The sequence below is a fragment of the Sipha flava genome, unplaced genomic scaffold (genome assembly GCF_003268045.1).
Source record: "Sipha flava isolate LNK unplaced genomic scaffold, YSA_version1 3_pilon_pilon, whole genome shotgun sequence".
Taxonomy (NCBI): Eukaryota; Metazoa; Arthropoda; class Insecta; order Hemiptera; family Aphididae; genus Sipha; species Sipha flava.
The window spans coordinates 621,249-635,604 of NW_020273108.1; the positions used below are offsets into that span (position 1 = coordinate 621,249).

General features: G+C 28.5%; 1 protein-coding gene across 4 annotated transcripts in view; it reads right to left on the bottom strand.

The window, feature by feature from the left end:
- The window catches only part of LOC112688762 (Down syndrome cell adhesion molecule-like protein Dscam2), a 366,044-nt gene that overhangs the window by 96,996 nt on the left and 254,692 nt on the right, over positions 1-14,356 (bottom strand). The gene's annotated exons all lie outside the window — the stretch shown is intronic.

Here is a 14,356-nt window from a genome sequence, read left to right on the forward strand (position 1 = left end):
AAAATGACATCGGAAATCATTCATTGATAATGATCTCAAACCCATATTATTTTTTAAGGAAATTTACTTTCCCATTGGTGTTGGTGAAGTTTAACAATTTATCCCTGGTACATAAGAAATTATGAAGAATAATAAGGATCCATCCTAGGGCCGACGGAAAGGTACGTATAGTCACGAAGTCACTCCAAACACATAGCGATAAATTTAAACTTGCGGTAAGAAATAAATGCCCTTTACCATTTGAAGGGAATTCTAATGTAAAATAATAAAAATTCTCATTTCTTTGATTCATTATTTTATTCAAATTAATCTGATTGTGTTATTTATTATATTAATAATATTTTAATTTATTCAAAAATTGTACTATTTCCTTTATGCTATCCTTTTGTGGTATTATTTTGATTATATTTAATATATTTAATTATGTATGGCTATTATCATTATTTATATATAATTATCACACATCATATTTTATTATTAATATTTGAATTATGATACCAGGTCATTGAAACCCTATATTTGTACTTGAATTTTCAATTTTTTATTTTCATTGTAAAAGGTTTCAAGGCGAGCGGTATGTTCGGAATTTAATGATTTTTTTTGATTATATGTACAGACTATATCCTTCTTATCGCATGATTAAAGCATGTAAAATAAAAAGTTTTAATAATTATTCATATTAAAAAAAGGAAACCTAGTCTTGGCTTGGAGCAAAAATTCCGTGAAACATCAGTTCAAATCAGAAACGTATAGTAACAGCGCAATCGCTTGGAGTTATTGTCACAGGCGAATTACTCGAAAATTTTGAGGAACGCGCAAGGACGCGGAAAGCTGAATTTAAATAAACCGAAAAAGCGTGTAAGCCGATTATTTCACCTCTCTCAGCATTGCCAATACTGATCATTGTTACATGTTGTAGTTTGTCCTTATTACTTTCGATTTAACGTGTACACAAGAGCGAAACTCGTTACTCCGGTGACGTCTCCGTCTTTCCTGTCACAGTACATACACCATAGTCACCTCGTACATAATAATATAAGCGTGTGCTAGCTGCCGTAAACAAATATGGACATCTCCCATCTTTTATATGTTCCATTCGTATAAATCGAATCCTATTTCGCAAATCTGACGTATTTCCGCACTGCTCGAAGACGTATAATGATATTTATTTTTATCGTTATACAGAGCATATATTTTATTGCATACGAGCAGAGTAATCAAAACACGAGCGCATGAAAGAAAATGACTTTTTACGGTGCTGTTTACCCAACGTAGGCACGAACGTGCGCGTCACAAACGTTTGATTTATTAAAAATTGAACTTTTTTCGATTAATCACTATTGTTGTGTTGAGCCGGTATTTACTTAACGGTAAAGTTGGAGTACAGGATTTTAAACCAAAAAATAACAATCACCCGCGTTCACAGTTGAACCACGTCATCCTGCATACGATATAATATACAGCGTATTTGATGAGACTAAGTTTTCGGTTAACCATAATTATATTTTTACTCGGATTCAAACGGACCGTCGTTGGCTGACGTTCGATCATTATAGCGAAACTTTTAAATATAATCGTGTCTATGTTATAAATCCGTTCAAAACGTAAGTCGAACATGATGTGTACATTTTTAGACATTTTTTGATATTCAAACGCATTAGGCCAAATTTATTACGAAATTTCGAACAGTCCACTGAATGTTGAAAATTTTCCATCCGTCACACGGAAATCTTATCTTGCAAAAACTACAGGTTTCAAGTCGGATAATCATAATATCGATAATATATTCGTAACATACTCGAGTACCAATGACGGATTAGAAATTTGAAATAACTGCTTTGCAATGTTTATTGCGACGAAAAACTGTACGTTATTGTCAGTAGGTACAGTATTTAATATATACTACGTGTTTAACCGACAATATTAAATCGTACCGTGATAATGTACGTAATATTATACATGCGATACGAGAGAAATAAAATACTAACTCCATTAAAAACCGTATACAGAGTGATGAGCACGTACGGTTTGCAAACGGTAACATTAACGTCATCCGGGCCAGTGCGTTCAAGAAATATACGTATTACAACAAGACTACATACATTACATACATCGTCTAAATATTAATTAATGCTTATTTTCGCGGTCGATGAATATTTTGCTGAAATTAAATAAAATTACAATATGTGCGCATAAAATATGGTCGTCTGGTCGTCGTCGTCGCCATAATAATATAAACATAAATAAATTATTGGTAAATTGATTGTAGATTAGAATTGCTGGAAATGTTCAAGCTGTATAGCACGAAACCATTGGGATTTCATTGAAAAACAAAATGTTTTCATATTATATTTAAACGATGGCGGGACTGAATTCAAAATCATATTCCTCAGTGTTTTTGTTTCTTCTGATTTTCCTCACGCTCGGAAAAAAATTGAGAAAATCGAAAACTAACCCGTCTGAATTACTACTTGTGAGCATTTATTTTTGTGCAGTCTTACAAACCTAAAGTTCAATCGTAGAAGTAAAAACATTATTGTCAAACTAATCACATTCCTCTCATCGTTCAGGATCCGTGAACGTAATACATACTATATTAAATAATAATAGTTTACAATTTCTATAATTACTACATAAAATGAAATAATGTGATATGCGTTTCAACCAGAAGTTAGTCTCTAAGATTTGTAAATAAATTTTCGGTTAAAATGTTAAAACACATGTAGTATTAGGCAATATCAACAGTATCAAATGTAGGTCACGAAATGTGCGAGACACATCGAAAAATTTCTGTATATAAATATCATAATAGGACACAGTTAGTATAAGCATTTTAGAACATAAGAAAACAATTGATTCGGAAAAAAATATGTAAAAGATAATTATAATTAATTAGGTCAAGCAAATTTATAAAACAGAGGGGATCGGAAAATAGACGGTCTTCCGTGGTAGTCGAGTTCTTCTTCGACTACGGAAACACATATGCTATTTTTTAATTGTTTCTGTACTCAAACTATGTTTTTGTGTCGTTCTTTTTATTTGGAATAGTGTGGAACAGACATAATTGATTAATCATTTTGTCTTTCTTTCGTTAAAAAATATATATTTTTCTTGTGAACTGTATACCTTTTTACCTTTTATTTGTTACGAAGAGTAATCTTTGATATTGAATATTATTTGACAATCAGAGAATTAGTCTGCCGACGAAATATCTGTTTTAAACGTCAATCTCAAAGCGTGGCAAATACGACACATATAAATCCCCGTATGCGTTATAACTTAATAAATCTATCGGTTTCGCGATACCACTACCGTAGTTAGTTTAACTTCTTTTAGTATATTCAAAACAGGACGCGTTTTCTTATTTAAAATATCACTTAACAATACAACAACGTTTCGATCCAATTGCATATTACGTATGGAAATACATTTGAAAATGGCAGCGGATATTAATAACATTTTCGGTTTCAACAGAAAATGTTTATATATTTTTAAAATGACATTTAAATTAACCACATTTAAAACATTATTTATATATATATTTTTTTTTTAAATACAACAATATAGTTGAACAGAATATCATATTATATCCGTTCGCCGTATATCGTATAGCATTTACTTTTTCATTATTAAACTACGCATTTATTTTGAAGTATTCAGCACATCGACGTGTAATCTTTTGTTCGTTTCATCGATGTAACGCGAAAACCTATGTCAAGCCCACGCATCGACTCCGAAGTCTCTGAAGTCGACGCGTGGGCTATACCCAAAATATACACCGATCGGCAGTCATTACAGTAGTTTTCAATCTCCGTGCGTAGCGAATTATGATATTTTTGTGTAGTCGCTATGGTTGCATCTGCAGTGATATGTAACAATATCATCAACAGAACTCATAAATATTATCTTTGGATCGGCGTGCGTACCTGCAGGACCGACAGCGTTGTGCAACGTGAATGCAATGATAATAATAATAATAATAATAATATGTCAAACACGCGTACCCGAAGAAGGCCGAAAACGTAAAAACTGGTAAAATAAAATAACATTTGACGCGGTGTGTAAAGGGATTAAAATTAGAAAAACCTGTAATATAATACTGAACTCTCTATCTTCTTACTTGGTCCTTATACAGTGCGATAGAAGGACGACGGCTGTATTCCATTTCGACGTAATGGGATTGCAGTCGGACTGACTCGCATGCAAACGAAATGAATACTCCTCAATGATGAATGAATAATACGGGGATGGGAAAAAAACCTTTAACTTTTAATTTTACGATAACCGCGTAATAAATTATTTATAACTTCCTACTACGTACCATAACCTGGAAGCGAAAACACTGGAAACACTAAGAAGACGGCCGGTGTTGTGAATACGCTCACGCATGATTTAGAAGATGTACTGTGGTTTTTCGTGTTCACAAATATTATCTATTTTATTGTGAACCATGATCTTCGAAACGACTTTCTACTCAGTTACTCACCGATTGTATTAATATTATCACCGTTTTACATTTACGTCGATGCGGATTCAACCGCTCAGTCCTATTTTTCTGGGATTCCGAAAACAATGTTGATTTCCGAGCACAAAATAATTGTATCGTTCTACGAATTATTAAAAAACTATAATTTGTTATCAATAAACTTTTTAGATTTTTCATATTTTTTGTTAAAGTAGATAACATAACTTTAACGTTTAGTATAATAGAAAAAAAAAGCAATTAATTAATTTTCGTTCAAATGGTTTATTTTTTCCGTTCCCCGTTCGATTATTAGAAAAAACGAAAATATAGCAATCTTATAACGCATATTTTCTTTGACTTAAGAAAAAAAAAAACCAGCCAACTGCAATAAATAAAATAGGTTGTGATATAGTATACAACTTTTAAACAAATTGTTGCTTTGTTTTTTCTTTTCCTATAAAATTTCAGTCCTTGTTCGAAACGTTTTCATTTTTTGATGTTTCAAATCGAAAATCTAATTATTATTACTATTATTATGATAGAAAAAGATAATTATTATGTATGTTACAAAATGTACCGAAATCGCAAGTCGTTTTTGACAAACATTGGCGTGCTCGTAGTATCGAGCTATTAATATTAAATGCGCCGTAGTTATTTGTTGGTCTGGAACGTCAAAATGAATTCGGCACTTGATATTTCATTTGAACTGGCGTTTTTGTCTATTATTTATTCATCACAATGTTGCGTATTGCTTAGGTGGTTCATGTGTATACATTCTACTGTTTTCATATAGTCGTTGGTGGTAGGTTCGCTGCGTTATGAGTGGTATTATTACATACACATAATAATATCATATAGTAGAAAATAATTCATGGAAACTCGCGATAACTAGTTGCCCGCACGTACGAAGATGTACAATTATAACTAGGGAGTACCCGGTTGATAATATCCAACGGTAAACTTTGATTACAGGTTCCCGGTACTTTCGCAAAATTCAACACAATGATATGTGAGCGAAAAATCATCAAATTTCCTCTTGAAAATATGAAGAAATTTTTATAATATGCACACGAATTGTAACCAGTGTTAAATATGTTTAATAACACATGGAGACCGAATACAAGCACAAAATACACTTAAATTACAGTTCCGTTTTAAGCTAGTGAAGACGTTAAATAACTGAAAATATTTAAAATTATCATTACACTACTCGTATTAATCGTTTCGAAGATTGTTCGATTTTTTCATTTACTAACGTTAGTCAATAATTTTCTCGGTCTACGTGTACATAAATTATACTTGTATTCAACTTCCCATAATGTATACAATACATTATTTTCTATAATTTTTTTCCGATGATAAAACATTATTATAATTTTAACAATTTTAAAATTTTGAGTTCAAAGTTATTGTTAATAAATTTACCCGAAACCTTCAATATTTTCAGTTTCGTGCGTTGATCGTTGATCTTTCGCCTGCTAACCTCTCGTTTAGGCATTGCGATTTCAGAGATGCACAGTGTAAATATGTACATGGGTAGATAGACCCACCGGGAAATAGGGGTTTTCCCGATAGGCCTTCACCTATATTTAAACTCAGAGGCCCAAATATCGGAATATTAGATGAAAACATTAGTAATTTCATAATACTAAAACCGATATATTCATATTGAGAGTATTTCTTCAAAATTCGAAATACAAGAACTATGTGTACATTTTGCATATTTTGACCTTTATAATTTTAAACCAGACGTAAATCCATCCAAAAGATAGTTTTATAGTTATAAATTGATCAATGTAGAAAAATATTTACTGAATATAATTTATTCAAATGATATTATTAAGAGATTAGATGATAAAAGTTGTACATTTGATAAATTGTTATTATTTTAATATTTAATTGTCTATTATTAACTATAAAAATTATTAATATATTTTAAAAGTGCATTCATTGTAAAATATAGCGAATGAAATGATCATATATATTTACATAAGCCTATGGTGCAACTAGAACCACATTTGGAGGGGCTACTTCTTTATCTCATTAATATTTTACCAAAGGTGAAATGCATAAAATTTTATTATTTTTTTTTTTTTTTTTTTGGGCTACAACTCCGTTTGGGGAAGAAGGCTAAGCACCTACTCTACTTACACTAAAAAAGTACCAATCCACCCATGAATATGCACATAATATAATTATTATGTTATACAAGATGTCTATAAGGATATGAAGTTTATGATTTAACGTATATATTATTTTGAGTCATCCTGTTGGATGCGTTATAAAACATCAATTTCATGTTGTCCATATTGAAAATACTAACATTTTTCTTTGCATATAATTCCATGTTTTATGATATCAGTTTATAAGTGCACATCTAAGTTTGTTTTGTTATGAGTACATATTTGGCGATCACAATTCAACGAGTATCGAAAAATAGTACTAAGCTTTATTAACCGAATTTTAATTAAATATCTGTATTTTATTTAAATTATACGGACTACCGATTATCACTTTTTTTCCATCGGACATTCGATATATTATTTTTATTTATGTAAATGCATATTTAAGACATTCAATTTCAAATAGGTTGAAGAATTTTCATTCGCCAAATGTATGCAGATATCACAATGATAATTTAAAACGAATCTATGCAACCGCATGGAATCCAATGAAACTCTTTTCAATAAAATATTTTAATAACTATAATGTTATAATTAAAACTAACAATAGTTAAAACATTAATTAGATTTTATTTTTATAGCATAGTTTATGTCTATATTTCTTTAATTTAAAATTATTACAAGCATATTAAGCGATATTTTTAGTGGAAAATGTGCACACATATTTGATTTAGTGCCCTAACATCCTAAACGTAATTTAGTTCAGTAATGGTCGTTTGGCTTAGGTCAAAACTCCGATACGATGCAATAATGATTTAGATGATGATATTCGTATATTAACATCAAGTGAAAATAATTGGTACGTTACGTGGGAATAAACCGCGAAAGAATTTTATTTTAATTTTTTATTGGTCTTTTGAATATTAGTCTTACGTTGACGTAAAAATTTAATATCGTACGAACAATGCACTATAAAAACAAGATAATTCCACGTCAATATTTACTCGATCGGACGTTCAATATCATCAGGTTATATCTACCGAAAGGTTCTCCCGAAGGAAAAAAAACTAATAAATGACTGCACAGCACTTACAGTTTTACAGGCCATAAATTTATTTTATAGACTTTTAGTCGGCAAGTACAAGTAAAACCCGCAAGGTGTATAATACACCCTTTAAGAATATTTTTACATCATTATTTATTTATCATTGTGAGTTACTGTTTTTTTCGTATTCTTTTGTTAAATACGTCTTTCGTAATCATATATAATATATGTACAACACTGTTTTAAACGGAATCGTTTCGGTTTTCCAGACATTTTTTACCGTAATATGAATTGAAATTGTTCACGCGGGTTTCGATTAAAAACTTATAAATTATAATTATTATCCGTAATGGATACCATTCATGGCTTGGGTCTCCACATAGCATTATCGTAATACGATTTGTATCCAAAGGGTATAATAGATGTCGGAGGGCAGAGCATGATGATCGTAAATTCGCATTTTTTTTCCCAATACTAAAACATACTTTCGTACTTCCAATAGTACTCAGACTTCGTTAGTCGTAGAAATACGATTTTAGCAACAAAATAATATTGAGAAGTTTAATAAATAATTTTTGAATTGATTTATCGTTGTCTTGATTTAATTTTTTTTATATGATGCAATAAGATAAATGTAAAAAAAGTAAAAAGTTTAGACTGTAGTGCAAATGACGACGTTAAAATAAAAATAAAAAAACCGTTGAAAAACTGTTGCAATGATTATTAGTAGCTTTTCTAATGTATTTAATGGAAAAACAGTATTCCAACGATGTATGAGTAATATTGGAAGTACAATATATACTCTTACGGTCGATTTTTGGGTACTATATTTGATGAGTAATGAAAGTAGATATTATTATAACACAATATAATTGGTGTGAAGTTAAGTGTGAATGAGAGGGAAAAACAACGTCCAAGTAATTTTTTTCATTTGTTCCCATCAGTTGAAATAGTTACAAACCATTAAATCGTAATGAGATATATATTATTAAATGACTATATACCTACAATTATACTTTTTAATATTAAAACTCAAGATAGTAAAAAAAAAAAAATCAAACGCAGTGTTAAGACTCGTCGCATATATGCCATGAAATTCAACAGTCTATAAACATTATTACACTAATTAAATGATAATTTTTTTTTTTTATTGAAAAATTTGTGACGAAAATCGACTTTATAAATTATGCACTTGAATAATTAGATTTATAATATAACTTTATTGTTTTTCATTTAATGACCGTATTGTTTTAAACTTTGTATCGAATATCCGTTATTAAATACATATGTAACCAGTATTATATAGATGCCGTGATAATTATATGATGTATGCCCTATCAAACATATATGGTTAAATTTTGATTCGTGAGGTGCTTGAGTATGGTTTATTCTAATGTGACTTAAAGTTATTGCACCACATTATTGTATAATATATATATATATATATATACTCGATGTTATAATATAATCAACACACACACAAACAAACATGATTCATTAATTGTTTATTTGAACGGTGTAATAATGTATATAGATTGTAACTTTTCATATAAAATTCGAAATTCACAGAGTTAGATGAGTTAAAACAAATTAATTAATATTTCCATTAGCTTTTTTTGTGATCTTGACAATGATTAATATTGTATTTCATAATCTATCATATATTCATACGAGTCGATGATTTTATTATACGAGTATGATATATCATATAAATATGTAAGTATGCTCTAGGGATTTTTTTTTTTAAACAAAATATCGCTTATATTTGCGAGCTTTATCTTAGCAATTAATGGTTTTGAATTATAGAATTATGCATTCACATAAACTATCGTGTAATTTAAAAAAAGTCGACTTTACTTTTTAGTTGAACTGAAAAAGTTGCGCATAAACGAGTTGTACGATTAAATAAACATACCACAGGCATTTTTATAAATGTATGCGCAATCGGAAACAATTTCTAATATAAGATATTTTCTGAGATAGTGTTAAAGTCTTCATGTATTAGATAATCGTATAGAGAATATGTTATTCTGAGTAGAGGTAATACAACCTGTATAAATGAATATGGTACCGAAGTTCGCACAAGGTATGTAAGATAGCACATTTAAGCGGGGGCATGTTCAGAGGAAGACCCGGTTGAAATTTGGTTTTGTTAAAAGTGATGGTCACCAGCAAGTAGGCAATTAATGAGAAATATACTACATAATTAAATAGGGATATTAATAAGATACGACATGATGTTAAACACTGATTTAAAAATGTATTGATTTATATTAAGGCGTGATTGATTATATTTCAAATATATGTATACATTTTCGATGAAATTATTTAGTAATTTCCAATGTAATAAAAAAACAAAGAATAATAAAAATTTGTATTTACGCGTAATGTGTTAAATTCTATACACCAAAAGTACGATAGAAAAGCAAGCAAGAAAAGCATATTAGTCAACGTTTTGATGAATAAATGATTTTTGTAATTACAAAATTTGGAAAGGTTAGAGCTTGAATTAAACAAAGAAAGTATTAATTAAAAATAATGTTATCAATGTTCAATACAATAAAATTCAATAAAATATCAGCTTTTTTTTTTTATAAGGACTTGTTAAAAAATATATAATTTTAATTTTAGCAACTATATAGTAGAGAATCCTGGCGGAATATATGTTTCAATAAAATAAAATTATACAAATTATATATTTTTAATGTGTTTTAATATACATTATATAAATGGGTAGTACATTTCTACAACGAGTTACTTTACGACCGAAACAAATATTTTAAATAATATATGTAATATTATACCACTTTCTAGAGGTTTGTTATTAAATAATTTTCCAAACTGTAAAATACTTTATTTCTTTTAAAAACGAAATTGTATACTTCGGTATCAGTAATTGGATTTTTATATTTGACAAATCTCTATAAACGTTTTTTTTTTTTTTTTTTAAATGTGTCAATGTAGTACTTTGGTCAGTACAAAAGTTAATATAGGTAAGTAAAAAAAAAAAAATATCAAACGTTCTTGGACTGTAAAAATAATTGTTTTTTTTTGGGGTTACCTGATGTATTTGTGTGAATAAACCAAAATATTTGTAAAAAAAATTGCTCATCTAAATTGGAAAATAACGGTTAACAGTAACTTCAAAAGTTCTAGAAACATATATTTATTTATTCAGTGAAGATAGTAATTTAAAAAATTGACTAGCAAAATAAAATATAAACAAACTGTGTTAAATTTTTATTTTTTTTTCTAATGTGATTGCTATAAAAAAAAATTTAAAATAATAAAATAAAAAAAATAAAAAAAAAATATAAAAATAAAAAAAAAAAAAAATCAACATTTATATATTTCCTGTTTAAATCTTTACTATTGCTAAATATGCTAAATAATATTGCTAATATTCTGTTATTTATTTGTCCAATATATTAAATTTTACGAGGAACTTGTAGATTCCAATTTAAGTTGCATACCATTATGTCGGGTACAACTATACGATCATATGGATACAAATTAGTCTAATAAATTATAGTATACTCGTTTTAAATAATATTATCACCAAAACGATTATAATACTGTAAATTTAGCAATTTAAGACGAATAAACAAATTATTTTTACTCTTAATTATTATTACCAGAGGTATATCGCAAATCCAAGTGTACACGGTGACACGCATAACACTTAAACTCTATATAAACCACTGTTATGGATTAATATCTGGAAACTAGTACAATAATGGAAGTGAGAATCGTAAACAGCGGACGGCTGATCTCTTTTGTCGTTTCAACATACAAGGACGTGATAGGTAGTGGACGTGTCCATACGAAACAATGAATAATGAATATAGCTATGCCGATCGATGTCAATGTATATTACCGTAACGTTTATCGTGTAATTAAATTGTAAACAACGTCGAATGATCTTTTAATAGATATTTAATCTGCGTACAAAATAGCTGTATATTCCATCTCTCTCTCTCTATAGTTTCAATTCGTAGATTGGTTTGCAGCCATCTTCCAATCTTCTCTATCATCCGCTTTCCTTTTCATTTCTACGTATGAGTTGCATCCTGTACATTCCATATGCAAACTAAATACCTGCCTAATGGAAAATCTAAAATCCCGACAAATCCAGACAAAGAGAATTAGTCGACCACGTACGGCTGCAGCCTCAGAAGCCCCACAGTACATATTATGTACTAACATAAAAATTACAGAGTCACGTTTGACGTATCTTATGATATGTATTCAACGATATGTCATTGATTTGCTAAGAGCATTAAATTAGGAAACTCGGTCGATTCAAATAGAATTGAAAAATGTCGTTTCGGTATCATAAACGATTCAGGATACCAAACTCAATAGTATAACGTTTCGAGACGCCCTGGATTTTTAATCTAAACGCAACGGCTGAACTCCAAAGGATTTAGTTTTAATAAAATATTTGAATAGAAAAATACAATTATGCTTTAGTCTGTTTAATATTTTATATTTGCATATACTGAAAGTCAATTCGGCGACCAAAATAAATATATTTTTCTTTTCCTCTTTATTAAAATGTTTAAATAAAACTATGGGTTATTCAGCGTAAACTAAAAACGAAAAATACGGTATCGATTCAAGAGGAATTTTTAAAATAAGGAGTTAATAAAATCGGTATGCAAAAGAAAAAAAAAATAAAGGTGGGACAAAAAATAAATGATTTTTATTTTCAATTTAAAATACATGGAAGATGATTGAATTTTGTGACTCTTTATTGATATATCGTGACCTTAAATAGTGAAGATGCTGCAGCGACAAATCGAAATGTGGCTTCTCCTTTGACTCGTTTATGATAAAAATATTCATCCTTTCATCTGAAAATATAAACTTCAAAATATGCGCACACCTAATAATATTTTAATCAGATATTCCAAGAAAATAACGATACACAAGACCGAATGCACTACGTGCTAATAATATGATAGTACCACTGCAGAGATTGATGACCAAAAGATTTATTTATTTTACCTGATTTATATTCTATAAATATATATGTACACGCAATTGTATGGTATTTGGTTCGAATGACAGTTTATCAAAAAGTCTATAAAAGTTAGGCATAAAAAATAAATAAATTAGACATAAAAGTATGATAATGTATAAAAACCGGAATTGAAACTTTTTTACCGTGACAATAACTAAGATGTGTGTGTGTCAATATAATATTATGTATTCCAGAATAAAAACTGAAAAAAAAAACGTCCATATTAAAGAGGACCTTTTGCTAAACTCATTTACCGTCCTAAACATAAAAACATCGAGATCGCACTCGGTATATTTTATATTAGACCACGAGCAGTCATCCCGTAGGAAGGTATATTGTAGTGTTTATTTTTATGTTTCCTACGGAACAAAGAATAACAGGTTTTATTTATTAACTTTAGTTTCGTATCATATAGAAGAAAATATTTTGTTTTTCGTTCAATGGTTTTAGAATGGCAATGGCTGAGATATTATTATATCCACTGAGTTAAAACTATTTTGAAATTATCGTGTTCGACGAATTTGCAAATATTGAGCGGGCCTTAGACAAAGAGAAAGTGTATTTTGAATAATAAAAATTGTTTTTTAAAAACTACGATTCTAGTTAAAAGTTGGTTTGTAGTTTTTTGAGTATAATTAATAATTTATTAAACTTATCGTAAAAATGTACTCATTTAATTATAGAAATTTATATTTTTAATAAAAAATATATTCAAAAAATTGTTCATGGATCTATTATTTTTTAAGAACAATGATAAAATATCATATACATATTTTTTAAGTATATCAGTATAACAATTGACGATGCGACAAAATATCCTGCATAAAAATAACAGAAAATTAAATTTTCAAAAAACAGTTAGTAAATATATTTCATTGGATTGATTCTTATATTGCAAGAGATGGGTAAACTTATTTTAGTTTTTTATAGTTAATATTAGATAATAGTTTATCGAAAATGATATTATTCACGAAATAAAATACTTGGTTCATTCAACATAATTGCCATTATTGCCATTATTTTATAATTAGATAAGATAATTAAATAAATTATTGTTGCTGTTAATATCAATATTTGAATTTATAAATTAATTTAATTGATTAAAATCAATCAATATTTTTATTTTACGCCGAATTGGAGTTTTATTGTTTTAATTGTGTGTTTTATGAGAACAATGGTTAGAAAAAACATTTTAAATTTTCCTTGTCGCCATTATATAAACGAAATTATCTTAAGGTGTGTATTTGACACAAAATATGGTAAAGCTTCCGATCCGAACATATCCATATTAAAAAGTTTTCAAAATTGTTGGCTAAAAATAAATAGTCAAAATTATAAGTCCGGTATTGACGATCTATTTATTTTTGATAAATTACAAAATTAAATTGAAAACATTGTTTTGTTTAAATTAATTAACTCTTTTTAGAGAAGATTATAGGAAATTTCTTTAGATGACTGTTATCATTTTGTACGTTTTATAGAGCTCCTGGAACGATTCATCATATTTGATGTATGTCAAAAGCATTATATTCGCTTAAAATATATACTTTTTGTGAAGAATTAAAATTGACTAAAAAAGAGTATAATTCAATTTCGATTAAATGCATTTTTATAATTAATTTATACATAAAAGCCTGGGTTAATGCATCAATTACTTTTCACCTCGAAAAGAATTAAATTTTTAAAAAAAATGTATT